This window comes from Hydractinia symbiolongicarpus, chromosome 3 (genome assembly GCF_029227915.1).
Source record: "Hydractinia symbiolongicarpus strain clone_291-10 chromosome 3, HSymV2.1, whole genome shotgun sequence".
Classification (NCBI taxonomy): Eukaryota; Metazoa; Cnidaria; class Hydrozoa; order Anthoathecata; family Hydractiniidae; genus Hydractinia; species Hydractinia symbiolongicarpus.
The window spans coordinates 8,808,253-8,821,104 of record NC_079877.1 but is presented as its reverse complement, the minus strand read 5'-3'; the positions used below and the strand labels follow the sequence as shown (position 1 = coordinate 8,821,104).

At 47.4% G+C, this 12,852-nt stretch overlaps 56 non-coding genes across 56 annotated transcripts; 10 read left to right on the top strand and 46 right to left on the bottom strand.

Moving 5' to 3' along the window:
• The first annotated feature begins 184 nt into the window (after window positions 1-184).
• Window positions 185-278, top strand: Trnay-gua (transfer RNA tyrosine (anticodon GUA)). The gene is made up of 2 exons: window positions 185-221; window positions 243-278. It is a non-coding gene; the product is annotated as a tRNA-Tyr (tRNA).
• A 41-nt stretch (window positions 279-319) lies between these two features.
• Trnal-caa (transfer RNA leucine (anticodon CAA)) lies at window positions 320-435 on the bottom strand. The gene is made up of 2 exons: window positions 398-435; window positions 320-365 (listed from the first exon to the last, which is right to left on the bottom strand). It is a non-coding gene; the product is annotated as a tRNA-Leu (tRNA).
• Window positions 436-503: 68 nt separating this feature from the next.
• Trnaa-agc (transfer RNA alanine (anticodon AGC)) lies at window positions 504-576 on the bottom strand. Its single transcript has one exon. It is a non-coding gene; the product is annotated as a tRNA-Ala (tRNA).
• Window positions 577-683: 107 nt separating this feature from the next.
• On the bottom strand, window positions 684-756 carry Trnak-uuu (transfer RNA lysine (anticodon UUU)). The gene has a single exon. It is a non-coding gene; the product is annotated as a tRNA-Lys (tRNA).
• Window positions 757-829: 73 nt separating this feature from the next.
• Trnad-guc (transfer RNA aspartic acid (anticodon GUC)) lies at window positions 830-901 on the bottom strand. Its single transcript has one exon. It is a non-coding gene; the product is annotated as a tRNA-Asp (tRNA).
• Window positions 902-1,160: 259 nt separating this feature from the next.
• On the bottom strand, window positions 1,161-1,233 carry Trnaa-ugc (transfer RNA alanine (anticodon UGC)). Its single transcript has one exon. It is a non-coding gene; the product is annotated as a tRNA-Ala (tRNA).
• Window positions 1,234-1,486: 253 nt separating this feature from the next.
• Window positions 1,487-1,580, top strand: Trnay-gua (transfer RNA tyrosine (anticodon GUA)). The gene is made up of 2 exons: window positions 1,487-1,523; window positions 1,545-1,580. It is a non-coding gene; the product is annotated as a tRNA-Tyr (tRNA).
• A 41-nt stretch (window positions 1,581-1,621) lies between these two features.
• Trnal-caa (transfer RNA leucine (anticodon CAA)) lies at window positions 1,622-1,737 on the bottom strand. The gene is made up of 2 exons: window positions 1,700-1,737; window positions 1,622-1,667 (listed from the first exon to the last, which is right to left on the bottom strand). It is a non-coding gene; the product is annotated as a tRNA-Leu (tRNA).
• A 68-nt stretch (window positions 1,738-1,805) lies between these two features.
• On the bottom strand, window positions 1,806-1,878 carry Trnaa-agc (transfer RNA alanine (anticodon AGC)). Its single transcript has one exon. It is a non-coding gene; the product is annotated as a tRNA-Ala (tRNA).
• Window positions 1,879-1,985: 107 nt separating this feature from the next.
• On the bottom strand, window positions 1,986-2,058 carry Trnak-uuu (transfer RNA lysine (anticodon UUU)). Its single transcript has one exon. It is a non-coding gene; the product is annotated as a tRNA-Lys (tRNA).
• Window positions 2,059-2,131: 73 nt separating this feature from the next.
• On the bottom strand, window positions 2,132-2,203 carry Trnad-guc (transfer RNA aspartic acid (anticodon GUC)). Its single transcript has one exon. It is a non-coding gene; the product is annotated as a tRNA-Asp (tRNA).
• A 259-nt stretch (window positions 2,204-2,462) lies between these two features.
• Trnaa-ugc (transfer RNA alanine (anticodon UGC)) lies at window positions 2,463-2,535 on the bottom strand. The gene has a single exon. It is a non-coding gene; the product is annotated as a tRNA-Ala (tRNA).
• A 253-nt stretch (window positions 2,536-2,788) lies between these two features.
• Window positions 2,789-2,882, top strand: Trnay-gua (transfer RNA tyrosine (anticodon GUA)). Its single transcript has 2 exons — window positions 2,789-2,825; window positions 2,847-2,882. It is a non-coding gene; the product is annotated as a tRNA-Tyr (tRNA).
• Window positions 2,883-2,923: 41 nt separating this feature from the next.
• Window positions 2,924-3,039, bottom strand: Trnal-caa (transfer RNA leucine (anticodon CAA)). Its single transcript has 2 exons — window positions 3,002-3,039; window positions 2,924-2,969 (listed from the first exon to the last, which is right to left on the bottom strand). It is a non-coding gene; the product is annotated as a tRNA-Leu (tRNA).
• Window positions 3,040-3,287: 248 nt separating this feature from the next.
• Trnak-uuu (transfer RNA lysine (anticodon UUU)) lies at window positions 3,288-3,360 on the bottom strand. Its single transcript has one exon. It is a non-coding gene; the product is annotated as a tRNA-Lys (tRNA).
• A 73-nt stretch (window positions 3,361-3,433) lies between these two features.
• On the bottom strand, window positions 3,434-3,505 carry Trnad-guc (transfer RNA aspartic acid (anticodon GUC)). Its single transcript has one exon. It is a non-coding gene; the product is annotated as a tRNA-Asp (tRNA).
• A 259-nt stretch (window positions 3,506-3,764) lies between these two features.
• Trnaa-ugc (transfer RNA alanine (anticodon UGC)) lies at window positions 3,765-3,837 on the bottom strand. Its single transcript has one exon. It is a non-coding gene; the product is annotated as a tRNA-Ala (tRNA).
• Window positions 3,838-4,090: 253 nt separating this feature from the next.
• Trnay-gua (transfer RNA tyrosine (anticodon GUA)) lies at window positions 4,091-4,184 on the top strand. The gene is made up of 2 exons: window positions 4,091-4,127; window positions 4,149-4,184. It is a non-coding gene; the product is annotated as a tRNA-Tyr (tRNA).
• A 41-nt stretch (window positions 4,185-4,225) lies between these two features.
• Trnal-caa (transfer RNA leucine (anticodon CAA)) lies at window positions 4,226-4,341 on the bottom strand. Its single transcript has 2 exons — window positions 4,304-4,341; window positions 4,226-4,271 (listed from the first exon to the last, which is right to left on the bottom strand). It is a non-coding gene; the product is annotated as a tRNA-Leu (tRNA).
• Window positions 4,342-4,409: 68 nt separating this feature from the next.
• Window positions 4,410-4,482, bottom strand: Trnaa-agc (transfer RNA alanine (anticodon AGC)). The gene has a single exon. It is a non-coding gene; the product is annotated as a tRNA-Ala (tRNA).
• A 107-nt stretch (window positions 4,483-4,589) lies between these two features.
• Window positions 4,590-4,662, bottom strand: Trnak-uuu (transfer RNA lysine (anticodon UUU)). The gene has a single exon. It is a non-coding gene; the product is annotated as a tRNA-Lys (tRNA).
• A 73-nt stretch (window positions 4,663-4,735) lies between these two features.
• Window positions 4,736-4,807, bottom strand: Trnad-guc (transfer RNA aspartic acid (anticodon GUC)). Its single transcript has one exon. It is a non-coding gene; the product is annotated as a tRNA-Asp (tRNA).
• A 259-nt stretch (window positions 4,808-5,066) lies between these two features.
• Trnaa-ugc (transfer RNA alanine (anticodon UGC)) lies at window positions 5,067-5,139 on the bottom strand. The gene has a single exon. It is a non-coding gene; the product is annotated as a tRNA-Ala (tRNA).
• A 253-nt stretch (window positions 5,140-5,392) lies between these two features.
• On the top strand, window positions 5,393-5,486 carry Trnay-gua (transfer RNA tyrosine (anticodon GUA)). Its single transcript has 2 exons — window positions 5,393-5,429; window positions 5,451-5,486. It is a non-coding gene; the product is annotated as a tRNA-Tyr (tRNA).
• A 41-nt stretch (window positions 5,487-5,527) lies between these two features.
• Window positions 5,528-5,643, bottom strand: Trnal-caa (transfer RNA leucine (anticodon CAA)). Its single transcript has 2 exons — window positions 5,606-5,643; window positions 5,528-5,573 (listed from the first exon to the last, which is right to left on the bottom strand). It is a non-coding gene; the product is annotated as a tRNA-Leu (tRNA).
• A 68-nt stretch (window positions 5,644-5,711) lies between these two features.
• Window positions 5,712-5,784, bottom strand: Trnaa-agc (transfer RNA alanine (anticodon AGC)). The gene has a single exon. It is a non-coding gene; the product is annotated as a tRNA-Ala (tRNA).
• Window positions 5,785-5,891: 107 nt separating this feature from the next.
• On the bottom strand, window positions 5,892-5,964 carry Trnak-uuu (transfer RNA lysine (anticodon UUU)). The gene has a single exon. It is a non-coding gene; the product is annotated as a tRNA-Lys (tRNA).
• A 73-nt stretch (window positions 5,965-6,037) lies between these two features.
• Trnad-guc (transfer RNA aspartic acid (anticodon GUC)) lies at window positions 6,038-6,109 on the bottom strand. Its single transcript has one exon. It is a non-coding gene; the product is annotated as a tRNA-Asp (tRNA).
• Window positions 6,110-6,694: 585 nt separating this feature from the next.
• On the top strand, window positions 6,695-6,788 carry Trnay-gua (transfer RNA tyrosine (anticodon GUA)). The gene is made up of 2 exons: window positions 6,695-6,731; window positions 6,753-6,788. It is a non-coding gene; the product is annotated as a tRNA-Tyr (tRNA).
• Window positions 6,789-6,829: 41 nt separating this feature from the next.
• Window positions 6,830-6,945, bottom strand: Trnal-caa (transfer RNA leucine (anticodon CAA)). Its single transcript has 2 exons — window positions 6,908-6,945; window positions 6,830-6,875 (listed from the first exon to the last, which is right to left on the bottom strand). It is a non-coding gene; the product is annotated as a tRNA-Leu (tRNA).
• Window positions 6,946-7,013: 68 nt separating this feature from the next.
• On the bottom strand, window positions 7,014-7,086 carry Trnaa-agc (transfer RNA alanine (anticodon AGC)). The gene has a single exon. It is a non-coding gene; the product is annotated as a tRNA-Ala (tRNA).
• A 107-nt stretch (window positions 7,087-7,193) lies between these two features.
• Trnak-uuu (transfer RNA lysine (anticodon UUU)) lies at window positions 7,194-7,266 on the bottom strand. The gene has a single exon. It is a non-coding gene; the product is annotated as a tRNA-Lys (tRNA).
• A 73-nt stretch (window positions 7,267-7,339) lies between these two features.
• Window positions 7,340-7,411, bottom strand: Trnad-guc (transfer RNA aspartic acid (anticodon GUC)). The gene has a single exon. It is a non-coding gene; the product is annotated as a tRNA-Asp (tRNA).
• Window positions 7,412-7,996: 585 nt separating this feature from the next.
• On the top strand, window positions 7,997-8,090 carry Trnay-gua (transfer RNA tyrosine (anticodon GUA)). The gene is made up of 2 exons: window positions 7,997-8,033; window positions 8,055-8,090. It is a non-coding gene; the product is annotated as a tRNA-Tyr (tRNA).
• A 41-nt stretch (window positions 8,091-8,131) lies between these two features.
• On the bottom strand, window positions 8,132-8,247 carry Trnal-caa (transfer RNA leucine (anticodon CAA)). Its single transcript has 2 exons — window positions 8,210-8,247; window positions 8,132-8,177 (listed from the first exon to the last, which is right to left on the bottom strand). It is a non-coding gene; the product is annotated as a tRNA-Leu (tRNA).
• Window positions 8,248-8,315: 68 nt separating this feature from the next.
• Trnaa-agc (transfer RNA alanine (anticodon AGC)) lies at window positions 8,316-8,388 on the bottom strand. The gene has a single exon. It is a non-coding gene; the product is annotated as a tRNA-Ala (tRNA).
• A 107-nt stretch (window positions 8,389-8,495) lies between these two features.
• Window positions 8,496-8,568, bottom strand: Trnak-uuu (transfer RNA lysine (anticodon UUU)). Its single transcript has one exon. It is a non-coding gene; the product is annotated as a tRNA-Lys (tRNA).
• Window positions 8,569-8,641: 73 nt separating this feature from the next.
• On the bottom strand, window positions 8,642-8,713 carry Trnad-guc (transfer RNA aspartic acid (anticodon GUC)). The gene has a single exon. It is a non-coding gene; the product is annotated as a tRNA-Asp (tRNA).
• Window positions 8,714-8,972: 259 nt separating this feature from the next.
• Trnaa-ugc (transfer RNA alanine (anticodon UGC)) lies at window positions 8,973-9,045 on the bottom strand. Its single transcript has one exon. It is a non-coding gene; the product is annotated as a tRNA-Ala (tRNA).
• A 253-nt stretch (window positions 9,046-9,298) lies between these two features.
• Trnay-gua (transfer RNA tyrosine (anticodon GUA)) lies at window positions 9,299-9,392 on the top strand. Its single transcript has 2 exons — window positions 9,299-9,335; window positions 9,357-9,392. It is a non-coding gene; the product is annotated as a tRNA-Tyr (tRNA).
• A 41-nt stretch (window positions 9,393-9,433) lies between these two features.
• On the bottom strand, window positions 9,434-9,549 carry Trnal-caa (transfer RNA leucine (anticodon CAA)). The gene is made up of 2 exons: window positions 9,512-9,549; window positions 9,434-9,479 (listed from the first exon to the last, which is right to left on the bottom strand). It is a non-coding gene; the product is annotated as a tRNA-Leu (tRNA).
• Window positions 9,550-9,617: 68 nt separating this feature from the next.
• On the bottom strand, window positions 9,618-9,690 carry Trnaa-agc (transfer RNA alanine (anticodon AGC)). Its single transcript has one exon. It is a non-coding gene; the product is annotated as a tRNA-Ala (tRNA).
• Window positions 9,691-9,797: 107 nt separating this feature from the next.
• Trnak-uuu (transfer RNA lysine (anticodon UUU)) lies at window positions 9,798-9,870 on the bottom strand. Its single transcript has one exon. It is a non-coding gene; the product is annotated as a tRNA-Lys (tRNA).
• A 73-nt stretch (window positions 9,871-9,943) lies between these two features.
• Trnad-guc (transfer RNA aspartic acid (anticodon GUC)) lies at window positions 9,944-10,015 on the bottom strand. Its single transcript has one exon. It is a non-coding gene; the product is annotated as a tRNA-Asp (tRNA).
• A 259-nt stretch (window positions 10,016-10,274) lies between these two features.
• Window positions 10,275-10,347, bottom strand: Trnaa-ugc (transfer RNA alanine (anticodon UGC)). The gene has a single exon. It is a non-coding gene; the product is annotated as a tRNA-Ala (tRNA).
• Window positions 10,348-10,600: 253 nt separating this feature from the next.
• Window positions 10,601-10,694, top strand: Trnay-gua (transfer RNA tyrosine (anticodon GUA)). The gene is made up of 2 exons: window positions 10,601-10,637; window positions 10,659-10,694. It is a non-coding gene; the product is annotated as a tRNA-Tyr (tRNA).
• A 41-nt stretch (window positions 10,695-10,735) lies between these two features.
• Window positions 10,736-10,851, bottom strand: Trnal-caa (transfer RNA leucine (anticodon CAA)). The gene is made up of 2 exons: window positions 10,814-10,851; window positions 10,736-10,781 (listed from the first exon to the last, which is right to left on the bottom strand). It is a non-coding gene; the product is annotated as a tRNA-Leu (tRNA).
• A 68-nt stretch (window positions 10,852-10,919) lies between these two features.
• Window positions 10,920-10,992, bottom strand: Trnaa-agc (transfer RNA alanine (anticodon AGC)). The gene has a single exon. It is a non-coding gene; the product is annotated as a tRNA-Ala (tRNA).
• Window positions 10,993-11,099: 107 nt separating this feature from the next.
• Window positions 11,100-11,172, bottom strand: Trnak-uuu (transfer RNA lysine (anticodon UUU)). The gene has a single exon. It is a non-coding gene; the product is annotated as a tRNA-Lys (tRNA).
• Window positions 11,173-11,245: 73 nt separating this feature from the next.
• Trnad-guc (transfer RNA aspartic acid (anticodon GUC)) lies at window positions 11,246-11,317 on the bottom strand. The gene has a single exon. It is a non-coding gene; the product is annotated as a tRNA-Asp (tRNA).
• A 259-nt stretch (window positions 11,318-11,576) lies between these two features.
• Trnaa-ugc (transfer RNA alanine (anticodon UGC)) lies at window positions 11,577-11,649 on the bottom strand. The gene has a single exon. It is a non-coding gene; the product is annotated as a tRNA-Ala (tRNA).
• Window positions 11,650-11,902: 253 nt separating this feature from the next.
• Window positions 11,903-11,996, top strand: Trnay-gua (transfer RNA tyrosine (anticodon GUA)). Its single transcript has 2 exons — window positions 11,903-11,939; window positions 11,961-11,996. It is a non-coding gene; the product is annotated as a tRNA-Tyr (tRNA).
• A 41-nt stretch (window positions 11,997-12,037) lies between these two features.
• On the bottom strand, window positions 12,038-12,153 carry Trnal-caa (transfer RNA leucine (anticodon CAA)). The gene is made up of 2 exons: window positions 12,116-12,153; window positions 12,038-12,083 (listed from the first exon to the last, which is right to left on the bottom strand). It is a non-coding gene; the product is annotated as a tRNA-Leu (tRNA).
• A 68-nt stretch (window positions 12,154-12,221) lies between these two features.
• Window positions 12,222-12,294, bottom strand: Trnaa-agc (transfer RNA alanine (anticodon AGC)). The gene has a single exon. It is a non-coding gene; the product is annotated as a tRNA-Ala (tRNA).
• Window positions 12,295-12,401: 107 nt separating this feature from the next.
• Trnak-uuu (transfer RNA lysine (anticodon UUU)) lies at window positions 12,402-12,474 on the bottom strand. The gene has a single exon. It is a non-coding gene; the product is annotated as a tRNA-Lys (tRNA).
• A 73-nt stretch (window positions 12,475-12,547) lies between these two features.
• Window positions 12,548-12,619, bottom strand: Trnad-guc (transfer RNA aspartic acid (anticodon GUC)). The gene has a single exon. It is a non-coding gene; the product is annotated as a tRNA-Asp (tRNA).
• Window positions 12,620-12,852: the final 233 nt, after the last annotated feature.

Genomic DNA, 12,852 nt, shown 5'->3' with positions numbered 1-12,852 from the left:
TTTCAGCTTACCTACCTTCAGCAGAGTGGCGCAGAGGAAGCGTGCTGGGCCCATAACCCAGAGGTCGGTGGATCGAAACCACCCTCTGCTACGTGCGAGCTATCGCATCATTTTAAAAACCACGTCATACTACAAACGTGACATGACCTGCATAGTCCTGCACAAGAACTGTACGATGCTACATCCACCGATAGCTCAGTTGGTAGAGCGGAGGACTGTAGACGAACTTATACCACTCAGGCATCCTTAGGTCGCTGGTTCAAATCCGGCTCGGTGGACTTGCATTTTAGGCCTAAAATTTTGTGTGGCAGGGAAAAGTTGTCGGAAGTGGGATTCGAACCCACGCCCTCATTCGAGGACCAGAATTCTCCACGCGATGAGTGGAAGAACATTTTGTCTTGAGTCTGGCGCCTTAGACCGCTCGGCCATCCCGACATGACACGAACGCTGCTGCAAATTGCTCTGCACAAATTTCATTTATTTTACGCCTATGGAAAAGGCATTGGAGAACCCGGGCATCGATCCCGGTACCTCTCGCATGCTAAGCGAGCGCTCTACCATCTGAGCTAGTTCCCCATCAAGTTTGCTTCGCCTTTGCCACTCCGCAAATGTTACGTTATTCATCCTCTTTCGACAAGACATTGTGGTGAAAGTTAGTTCACCATCGTACCAAATAATTGTTACGCCCGATGAGGGACTCGAACCCGCGACCCTCAGATTAAAAGTCTGATGCTCTACCGACTGAGCTAACCGGGCGTAAATCTGTATTCCCGGACAGTCCCGCGAACGCTACTGACGTGAAACGAAACATTGACAAGATAAAAAGAACCTCCCCGGCGGGGAATCGAACCCCGGTCTCCCGCGTGACAGGCGGGAATACTTACCACTATACTACCGAGGACGAGTTCATATTTAAATAATATGTTCGCGATGGCGTCAATGCCCGAATGCCACACGGTCGATCATGTTAAAAGCTGAAACTGTGTATACTGTCAATGCGAAATTAAACAGCAAGAAATGCTCTAGACATATGCAGCGCGGTTTAGTATTATTATTATTATTATTAATACCAGGTAATCTTAGGAGCATCATAAATCCTCTTATGACCATTGGCAACTACTGAAATTAGTATAAAAATAAATAAATTAAAAACATCGTCTTGGAGGATCCGGGCATCGATCCCGGTACCTCTCGCATGCAAAGCGAGCGCTCTACCATGTGAGCTAATCCCCCTGGAAATGGTAAAAAGGTCATAGTTCGAGTGCTGTTCGCAATACTAAACTACACCTTACATCAGAAACATTTCAGCTTACCTACCTTCAGCAGAGTGGCGCAGAGGAAGCGTGCTGGGCCCATAACCCAGAGGTCGATGGATCGAAACCACCCTCTGCTACGTGCGAGCTATCGCATCATTTTAAAAACCACGTCATACTACAAACGTGACATGACCTGCATAGTCCTGCACAAGAACTGTACGATGCTACATCCACCGATAGCTCAGTTGGTGGAGCGGAGGACTGTAGACGAACTTATACCACTCAGGCATCCTTAGGTCGCTGGTTCAAATCCGGCTCGGTGGAATTGCATTTTAGGCCTAAAATTTTGTGTGGCAGGGAAAAGTTGTCGGAAGTGGGATTCGAACCTACGCCCTCATTCGAGGACCAGAATTCTCCACGCGATGAGTGGAAGAACATTTTGTCTTGAGTCTGGCGCCTTAGACCGCTCGGCCATCCCGACATGACACGAACGCTGCTGCAAATTGCTCTGCGCAAATTTCATTTATTTTACGCCTATGGAAAAGGCATTGGAGAACCCGGGCATCGATCCCGGTACCTCTCGCATGCTAAGCGAGCGCTCTACCATCTGAGCTAGTTCCCCATCAAGTTTGCTTCGCCTTTGCCACTCCGCAAATGTTACGTTATTCATCCTCTTTCGACAAGACATTGTGGTGAAAGTTAGTTCACCATCGTACCAAATAATTGTTACGCCCGATGAGGGACTCGAACCCGCGACCCACAGATTAAAAGTCTGATGCTCTACCGACTGAGCTAACCGGGCGTAAATCTGTATTCCCGGACAGTCCCGCGAACGCTACTGACGTGAAACGAAACATTGACAAGATAAAAAGAACCTCCCCGGCGGGGAATCGAACCCCGGTCTCCCGCGTGACAGGCGGGGATACTTACCACTATACTACCGAGGACGAGTTCATATTTAAATAATATGTTCGCGATGGCGTCAATGCCCGAATGCCACACGGTCGATCATGTTAAAAGCTGAAACTGTGTATACTGTCAATGCGAAATTAAACAGCAAGAAATGCTCTAGACATATGCAGCGCGGTTTAGTATTATTATTATTATTATTAATACCAGGTAATCTTAGGAGCATCATAAATCCTCTTATGACCATTGGCAACTACTGAAATTAGTATAAAAATAAATAAATTAAAAACATCGTCTTGGAGGATCCGGGCATCGATCCCGGTACCTCTCGCATGCAAAGCGAGCGCTCTACCATGTGAGCTAATCCCCCTGGAAATGGTAAAAAGGTCATAGTTCGAGTGCTGTTCGCAATACTAAACTACACCTTACATCAGACACATTTCAGCTTACCTACCTTCAGCAGAGTGGCGCAGAGGAAGCGTGCTGGGCCCATAACCCAGAGGTCGGTGGATCGAAACCACCCTCTGCTACGTGCGAGCTATCGCATCATTTTAAAAACCACGTCATACTACAAACGTGACATGACCTGCATAGTCCTGCACAAGAACTGTACGATGCTACATCCACCGATAGCTCAGTTGGTAGAGCGGAGGACTGTAGACGAACTTATACCACTCAGGCATCCTTAGGTCGCTGGTTCAAATCCGGCTCGGTAGACTTGCATTTTAGGCCTAAAATTTTGTGTGGCAGGGAAAAGTTGTCGGAAGTGGGATTCGAACCCACGCCCTCATTCGAGGACCAGAATTCTCCACGCGATGAGTGGAAGAACATTTTGTCTTGAGTCTGGCGCCTTAGACCGCTCGGCCATCCCGACATGACACGAATGCTGCTGCAAATTGCTCTGCGCAAATTTCATTTATTTTACGCCTATGGAAAAGGCATTGGAGAACCCGGGCATCGATCCCGGTTCCTCTCGCATGCTAAGCGAGCGCTCTACCATCTGAGATAGTTCCCCATCAAGTTTGCTTCGCCTTTGCCACTCCGCAAATGTTACGTTATTCATCCTCTTTCGACAAGACATTGTGGTGAAAGTTAGTTCACCATCGTACCAAATAATTGTTACGCCCGATGAGGGACTCGAACCCGCGACCCTCAGATGAAAAGTCTGATGCTCTACCGACTGAGCTAACCGGGCGTAAATCTGTATTTCCGGACAGTCCCGCGAACGCTACTGACGTGAAACGAAACATTGACAAGATAAAAAGAACCTCCCCGGCGGGGAATCGAACCCCGGTCTCCCGCGTGACAGGCGGGGATACTTACCACTATACTACCGAGGACGAGTTCATATTTAAATAATATGTTCGCGATGGCGTCAATGCCCGAATGCCACACGGTCGATCATGTTAAAAGCTGAAACTGTGTATACTGTCAATGCGAAATTAAACAGCAAGAAATGCTCTAGACATATGCAGCGCGGTTTAGTATTATTATTATTATTATTAATACCAGGTAATCTTAGGAGCATCATAAATCCTCTTATGACCATTGGCAACTACTGAAATTAGTATAAAAATAAATAAATTAAAAACATCGTCTTGGAGGATCCGGGCATCGATCCCGGTACCTCTCGCATGCAAAGCGAGCGCTCTACCATGTGAGCTAATCCCCCTGGAAATGGTAAAAAGGTCATAATTCGAGTGCTGTTCGCAATACTAAACTACACCTTACATCAGACACATTTCAGCTTACCTACCTTCAGCAGAGTGGCGCAGAGGAAGCGTGCTGGGCCCATAACCCAGAGGTCGGTGGATCGAAACCACCCTCTGCTACGTGCGAGCTATCGCATCATTTTAAAAACCACGTCATACTACAAACGTGACATGACCTGCATAGTCCTGCACAAGAACTGTACGATGCTACATCCACCGATAGCTCAGTTGGTAGAGCGGAGGACTGTAGACGAACTTATACCACTCAGGCATCCTTAGGTCGCTGGTTCAAATCCGGCTCGGTGGACTTGCATTTTAGGCCTAAAATTTTGTGTGGCAGGGAAAAGTTGTCGGAAGTGGGATTCGAACCCACGCCCTCATTCGAGGACCAGAATTCTCCACGCGATGAGTGGAAGAACATTTTGTCTTGAGTCTGGCGCCTTAGACCGCTCGGCCATCCCGACATGACACGAACGCTGCTGCAAATTGCTCTGCGCAAATTTCATTTATTTTACGCCTATGGAAAAGGCATTGGAGAACCCGGGCATCGATCCCGGTACCTCTCGCATGCTAAGCGAGCGCTCTACCATCTGAGCTAGTTCCCCATCAAGTTTGCTTCGCCTTTGCCACTCCGCAAATGTTACGTTATTCATCCTCTTTCGACAAGACATTGTGGTGAAAGTTAGTTCACCATCGTACCAAATAATTGTTACGCCCGATGAGGGACTCGAACCCGCGACCCTCAGATTAAAAGTCTGATGCTCTACCGACTGAGCTAACCGGGCGTAAATCTGTATTCCCGGACAGTCCCGCGAACGCTACTGACGTGAAACGAAACATTGACAAGATAAAAAGAACCTCCCCGGCGGGGAATCGAACCCCGGTCTCCCGCGTGACAGGCGGGGATACTTACCACTATACTACCGAGGACGAGTTCATATTTAAATAATATGTTCGCGATGGCGTCAATGCCCGAATGCCACACGGTCGATCATGTTAAAAGCTGAAACTGTGTATACTGTCAATGCGAAATTAAACAGCAAGAAATGCTCTAGACATATGCAGCGCGGTTTAGTATTATTATTATTATTATTAATACCAGGTAATCTTAGGAGCATCATAAATCCTCTTATGACCATTGGCAACTACTGAAATTAGTATAAAAATAAATAAATTAAAAACATCGTCTTGGAGGATCCGGGCATCGATCCCGGTACCTCTCGCATGCAAAGCGAGCGCTCTACCATGTGAGCTAATCCCCCTGGAAATGGTAAAAAGGTCATAATTCGAGTGCTGTTCGCAATACTAAACTACACCTTACATCAGACACATTTCAGCTTACCTACCTTCAGCAGAGTGGCGCAGAGGAAGCGTGCTGGGCCCATAACCCAGAGGTCGGTGGATCGAAACCACCCTCTGCTACGTGCGAGCTATCGCATCATTTTAAAAACCACGTCATACTACAAACGTGACATGACCTGCATAGTCCTGCACAAGAACTGTACGATGCTACATCCACCGATAGCTCAGTTGGTAGAGCGGAGGACTGTAGACGAACTTATACCACTCAGGCATCCTTAGGTCGCTGGTTCAAATCCGGCTCGGTGGACTTGCATTTTAGGCCTAAAATTTTGTGTGGCAGGGAAAAGTTGTCGGAAGTGGGATTCGAACCCACGCCCTCATTCGAGGACCAGAATTCTCCACGCGATGAGTGGAAGAACATTTTGTCTTGAGTCTGGCGCCTTAGACCGCTCGGCCATCCCGACATGACACGAACGCTGCTGCAAATTGCTCTGCGCAAATTTCATTTATTTTACGCCTATGGAAAAGGCATTGGAGAACCCGGGCATCGATCCCGGTACCTCTCGCATGCTAAGCGAGCGCTCTACCATCTGAGCTAGTTCCCCATCAAGTTTGCTTCGCCTTTGCCACTCCGCAAATGTTACGTTATTCATCCTCTTTCGACAAGACATTGTGGTGAAAGTTAGTTCACCATCGTACCAAATAATTGTTACGCCCGATGAGGGACTCGAACCCGCGACCCTCAGATTAAAAGTCTGATGCTCTACCGACTGAGCTAACCGGGCGTAAATCTGTATTCCCGGACAGTCCCGCGAACGCTACTGACGTGAAACGAAACATTGACAAGATAAAAAGAACCTCCCCGGCGGGGAATCGAACCCCGGTCTCCCGCGTGACAGGCGGGGATACTTACCACTATACTACCGAGGACGAGTTCATATTTAAATAATATGTTCGCGATGGCGTCAATGCCCGAATGCCACACGGTCGATCATGTTAAAAGCTGAAACTGTGTATACTGTCAATGCGAAATTAAACAGCAAGAAATGCTCTAGACATATGCAGCGCGGTTTAGTATTATTATTATTATTATTAATACCAGGTAATCTTAGGAGCATCATAAATCCTCTTATGACCATTGGCAACTACTGAAATTAGTATAAAAATAAATAAATTAAAAACATCGTCTTGGAGGATCCGGGCATCGATACCGGTACCTCTCGCATGCAAAGCGAGCGCTCTACCATGTGAGCTAATCCCCCTGGAAATGGTAAAAAGGTCATAGTTCGAGTGCTGTTCGCAATACTAAACTACACCTTACATCAGACACATTTCAGCTTACCTACCTTCAGCAGAGTGGCGCAGAGGAAGCGTGCTGGGCCCATAACCCAGAGGTCGGTGGATCGAAACCACCCTCTGCTACGTGCGAGCTATCGCATCATTTTAAAAACCACGTCATACTACAAACGTGACATGACCTGCATAGTCCTGCACAAGAACTGTACGATGCTACATCCACCGATAGCTCAGTTGGTAGAGCGGAGGACTGTAGACGAACTTATACCAATCAGGCATCCTTAGGTCGCTGGTTCAAATCCGGCTCGGTGGACTTGCATTTTAGGCCTAAAATTTTGTGTGGCAGAGAAAAGTTGTCGGAAGTGGGATTCGAACCCACGCCCTCATTCGAGGACCAGAATTCTCCACGCGATGAGTGGAAGAACATTTTGTCTTGAGTCTGGCGCCTTAGACCGCTCGGCCATCCCGACATGACACGAACGCTGCTGCAAATTGCTCTGCGCAAACTTCATTTATTTTACGCCTATGGAAAAGGCATTGGAGAACCCGGGCATCGATCCCGGTACCTCTCGCATGCTAAGCGAGCGCTCTACCATCTGAGCTAGTTCCCCATCAAGTTTGCTTCGCCTTTGCCACTCCGCAAATGTTACGTTATTCATCCTCTTTCGACAAGACATTGTGGTGAAAGTTAGTTCACCATCGTACCAAATAATTGTTACGCCCGATGAGGGACTCGAACCCGCGACCCTCAGATTAAAAGTCTGATGCTCTACCGACTGAGCTAACCGGGCGTAAATCTGTATTCCCGGACAGTCCCGCGAACGCTACTGACGTGAAACGAAACATTGACAAGATAAAAAGAACCTCCCCGGCGGGGAATCGAACCCCGGTCTCCCGCGTGACAGGCGGGGATACTTACCACTATACTACCGAGGACGAGTTCATATTTAAATAATATGTTCGCGATGGCGTCAATGCCCGAATGCCACACGGTCGATCATGTTAAAAGCTGAAACTGTGTATACTGTCAATGCGAAATTAAACAGCAAGAAATGCTCTAGACATATGCAGCGCGGTTTAGTATTATTATTATTATTATTAATACCAGGTAATCTTAGGAGCATCATAAATCCTCTTATGACCATTGGCAACTACTGAAATTAGTATAAAAATAAATAAATTAAAAACATCGTCTTGGAGGATCCGGGCATCGATCCCGGTACCTCTCGCATGCAGAGCGAGCGCTCTACCATGTGAGCTAATCCCCCTGGAAACAGTAAAAAGGTCATAGTTCGAGTGCTGTTCGCAATACTAAACTACACCTTACATCAGACACATTTCAGCTTACCTACCTTCAGCAGAGTGGCGCAGAGGAAGCGTGCTGGGCCCATAACGCAGAGGTCGGTGGATCGAAACCACCCTCTGCTACGTGCGAGCTATCGCATCATTTTAAAAACCACGTCATACTACAAACGTGACATGACCTGCATAGTCCTGCACAAGAACTGTACGATGCTACATCCACCGATAGCTCAGTTGGTAGAGCGGAGGACTGTAGACGAACTTATACCACTCAGGCATCCTTAGGTCGCTGGTTCAAATCCGGCTCGGTGGACTTGCATTTTAGGCCTAAAATTTTGTGTGGCAGGGAAAAGTTGTCGGAAGTGGGATTCGAACCCACGCCCTCATTCGAGGACCAGAATTCTCCACGCGATGAGTGGAAGAACATTTTGTCTTGAGTCTGGCGCCTTAGACCGCTCGGCCATCCCGACATGACACGAACGCTGCTGCAAATTGCTCTGCGCAAATTTCATTTATTTTACGCCTATGGAAAAGGCATTGGAGAACCCGGGCATCGATCCCGGTACCTCTCGCATGCTAAGCGAGCGCTCTACCATCTGAGCTAGTTCCCCATCAAGTTTGCTTCGCCTTTGCCACTCCGCAAATGTTACGTTATTCATCCTCTTTCGACAAGACATTGTGGTGAAAGTTAGTTCACCATCGTACCAAATAATTGTTACGCCCGATGAGGGACTCGAACCCGCGACCCTCAGATTAAAAGTCTGATGCTCTACCGACTGAGCTAACCGGGCGTAAATCTGTATTCCCGGACAGTCCCGCGAACGCTACTGACGTGAAACGAAACATTGACAAGATAAAAAGAACCTCCCCGGCGGGGAATCGAACCCCGGTCTCCCGCGTGACAGGCGGGGATACTTACCACTATACTACCGAGGACGAGTTCATATTTAAATAATATGTTCGCGATGGCGTCAATGCCCGAATGCCACACGGTCGATCATGTTAAAAGCTGAAACTGTGTATACTGTCAATGCGAAATTAAACAGCAAGAAATGCTCTAGACATATGCAGCGCGGTTTAGTATTATTATTATTATTATTAATACCAGGTAATCTTAGGAGCATCATAAATCCTCTTATGACCATTGGCAACTACTGAAATTAGTATAAAAATAAATAAATTAAAAACATCGTCTTGGAGGATCCGGGCATCGATCCCGGTACCTCTCGCATGCAAAGCGAGCGCTCTACCATGTGAGCTAATCCCCCTGGAAATGGTAAAAAGGTCATAGTTCGAGTGCTGTTCGCAATACTAAACTACACCTTACATCAGACACATTTCAGCTTACCTACCTTCAGCAGAGTGGCGCAGAGGAAGCGTGCTGGGCCCATAACGCAGAGGTCGGTGGATCGAAACCACCCTCTGCTACGTGCGAGCTATCGCATCATTTTAAAAACCACGTCATACTACAAACGTGACATGACCTGCATAGTCCTGCACAAGAACTGTACGATGCTGCATCCACCGATAGCTCAGTTGGTAGAGCGGAGGACTGTAGACGAACTTATACCACTCAGGCATCCTTAGGTCGCTGGTTCAAATCCGGCTCGGTGGACTTGCATTTTAGGCCTAAAATTTTGTGTGGCAGGGAAAAGTTGTCGGAAGTGGGATTCGAACCCACGCCCTCATTCGAGGACCAGAATTCTCCACGCGATGAGTGGAAGAACATTTTGTCTTGAGTCTGGCGCCTTAGACCGCTCGGCCATCCCGACATGACACGAACGCTGCTGCAAATTGCTCTGCGCAAATTTCATTTATTTTACGCCTATGGAAAAGGCATTGGAGAACCCGGGCATCGATCCCGGTACCTCTCGCATGCTAAGCGAGCGCTCTACCATCTGAGCTAGTTCCCCATCAAGTTTGCTTCGCCTTTGCCACTCCGCAAATGTTACGTTATTCATCCTCTTTCGACAAGACATTGTGGTGAAAGTTAGTTCACCATCGTACCAAATAATTGTTACGCCAGATGAGGGACTCGAACCCGCGACCCTCAGATTAAAAGTCTGATGCTCTACCGACTGAGCTAACCGGGCGTAAATCTGTATTCCCGGACAGTCCCGCGAACGCTACTGACGTGAAACGAAACATTGACAAGATAAAAAGAACCTCCCCGGCGGGGAATCGAACCCCGGTCTCCCGCGTGACAGGCGGGGATACTTACCACTATACTACCGAGGACGAGTTCATATTTAAATAATATGTTCGCGATGGCGTCAATGCCCGAATGCCACACGGTCGATCATGTTAAAAGCTGAAACTGTGTATACTGTCAATGCGAAATTAAACAGCAAGAAATGCTCTAGACATATGCAGCGCGGTTTAGTATTATTATTATTATTATTAATACCAGGTAATCTTAGGAGCATCATAAATCCTCTTATGACCATTGGCAACTACTGAAATTAGTATAAAAATAAATAAATTAAAAACATCGTCTTGGAGGATCCGGGCATCGATCCCGGTACCTCTCGCATGCAAAGCGAGCGCTCTACCATGTGAGCTAATCCCCCTGGAAATGGTAAAAAGGTCATAGTTCGAGTGCTGTTCGCAATACTAAACTACACCTTACATCAGACACATTTCAGCTTACCTACCTTCAGCAGAGTGGCGCAGAGGAAGCGTGCTGGGCCCATAACCCAGAGGTCGGTGGATCGAAACCACCCTCTGCTACGTGCGAGCTATCGCATCATTTTAAAAACCACGTCATACTACAAACGTGACATGACCTGCATAGTCCTGCACAAGAACTGTACGATGCTACATCCACCGATAGCTCAGTTGGTAGAGCGGAGGACTGTAGACGAACTTATACCACTCAGGCATCCTTAGGTCGCTGGTTCAAATCCGGCTCGGTGGACTTGCATTTTAGGCCTAAAATTTTGTGTGGCAGGGAAAAGTTGTCGGAAGTGGGATTCGAACCCACGCCCTCATTCGAGGACCAGAATTCTCCACGCGATGAGTGGAAGAACATTTTGTCTTGAGTCTGGCGCCTTAGACCGCTCGGCCATCCCGACATGACACGAACGCTGCTGCAAATTGCTCTGCGCAAATTTCATTTATTTTACGCCTATGGAAAAGGCATTGGAGAACCCGGGCATCGATCCCGGTACCTCTCGCATGCTAAGCGAGCGCTCTACCATCTGAGCTAGTTCCCCATCAAGTTTGCTTCGCCTTTGCCACTCCGCAAATGTTACGTTATTCATCCTCTTTCGACAAGACATTGTGGTGAAAGTTAGTTCACCATCGTACCAAATAATTGTTACGCCCGATGAGGGACTCGAACCCGCGACCCTCAGATTAAAAGTCTGATGCTCTACCGACTGAGCTAACCGGGCGTAAATCTGTATTCCCGGACAGTCCCGCGAACGCTACTGACGTGAAACGAAACATTGACAAGATAAAAAGAACCTCCCCGGCGGGGAATCGAACCCCGGTCTCCCGCGTGACAGGCGGGGATACTTACCACTATACTACCGAGGACGAGTTCATATTTAAATAATATGTTCGCGATGGCGTCAATGCCCGAATGCCACACGGTCGATCATGTTAAAAGCTGAAACTGTGTATACTGTCAATGCGAAATTAAACAGCAAGAAATGCTCTAGACATATGCAGCGCGGTTTAGTATTATTATTATTATTATTAATACCAGGTAATCTTAGGAGCATCATAAATCCTCTTATGACCATTGGCAACTACTGAAATTAGTATAAAAATAAATAAATTAAAAACATCGTCTTGGAGGATCCGGGCATCGATCCCGGTACCTCTCGCATGCAAAGCGAGCGCTCTACCATGTGAGCTAATCCCCCTGGAAATGGTAAAAAGGTCATAGTTCGAGTGCTGTTCGCAATACTAAACTACACCTTACATCAGACACATTTCAGCTTACCTACCTTCAGCAGAGTGGCGCAGAGGAAGCGTGCTGGGCCCATAACCCAGAGGTCGGTGGATCGAAACCACCCTCTGCTACGTGCGAGCTATCGCATCATTTTAAAAACCACGTCATACTACAAACGTGACATGACCTGCATAGTCCTGCACAAGAACTGTACGATGCTACATCCACCGATAGCTCAGTTGGTAGAGCGGAGGACTGTAGACGAACTTATACCACTCAGGCATCCTTAGCTCGCTGGTTCAAATCCGGCTCGGTGGACTTGCATTTTAGGCCTAAAATTTTGTGTGGCAGGGAAAAGTTGTCGGAAGTGGGATTCGAACCCACGCCCTCATTCGAGGACCAGAATTCTCCACGCGATGAGTGGAAGAACATTTTGTCTTGAGTCTGGCGCCTTAGACCGCTCGGCCATCCCGACATGACACGAACGCTGCTGCAAATTGCTCTGCGCAAATTTCATTTATTTTACGCCTATGGAAAAGGCATTGGAGAACCCGGGCATCGATCCCGGTACCTCTCGCATGCTAAGCGAGCGCTCTACCATCTGAGCTAGTTCCCCATCAAGTTTGCTTCGCCTTTGCCACTCCGCAAATGTTACGTTATTCATCCTCTTTCGACAAGACATTGTGGTGAAAGTTAGTTCACCATCGTACCAAATAATTGTTACGCCCGATGAGGGACTCGAACCCGCGACCCTCAGATTAAAAGTCTGATGCTCTACCGACTGAGCTAACCGGGCGTAAATCTGTATTCCCGGACAGTCCCGCGAACGCTACTGACGTGAAACGAAACATTGACAAGATAAAAAGAACCTCCCCGGCGGGGAATCGAACCCCGGTCTCCCGCGTGACAGGCGGGGATACTTACCACTATACTACCGAGGACGAGTTCACATTTAAATAATATGTTCGCGATGGCGTCAATGCCCGAATGCCACACGGTCGATCATGTTAAAAGCTGAAACTGTGTATACTGTCAATGCGAAATTAAACAGCAAGAAATGCTCTAGACATATGCAGCGCGGTTTAGTATTATTATTATTATTATTAATACCAGGTAATCTTAGGAGCATCATAAATCCTCTTATGACCATTGGCAACTACTGAAATTAGTATAA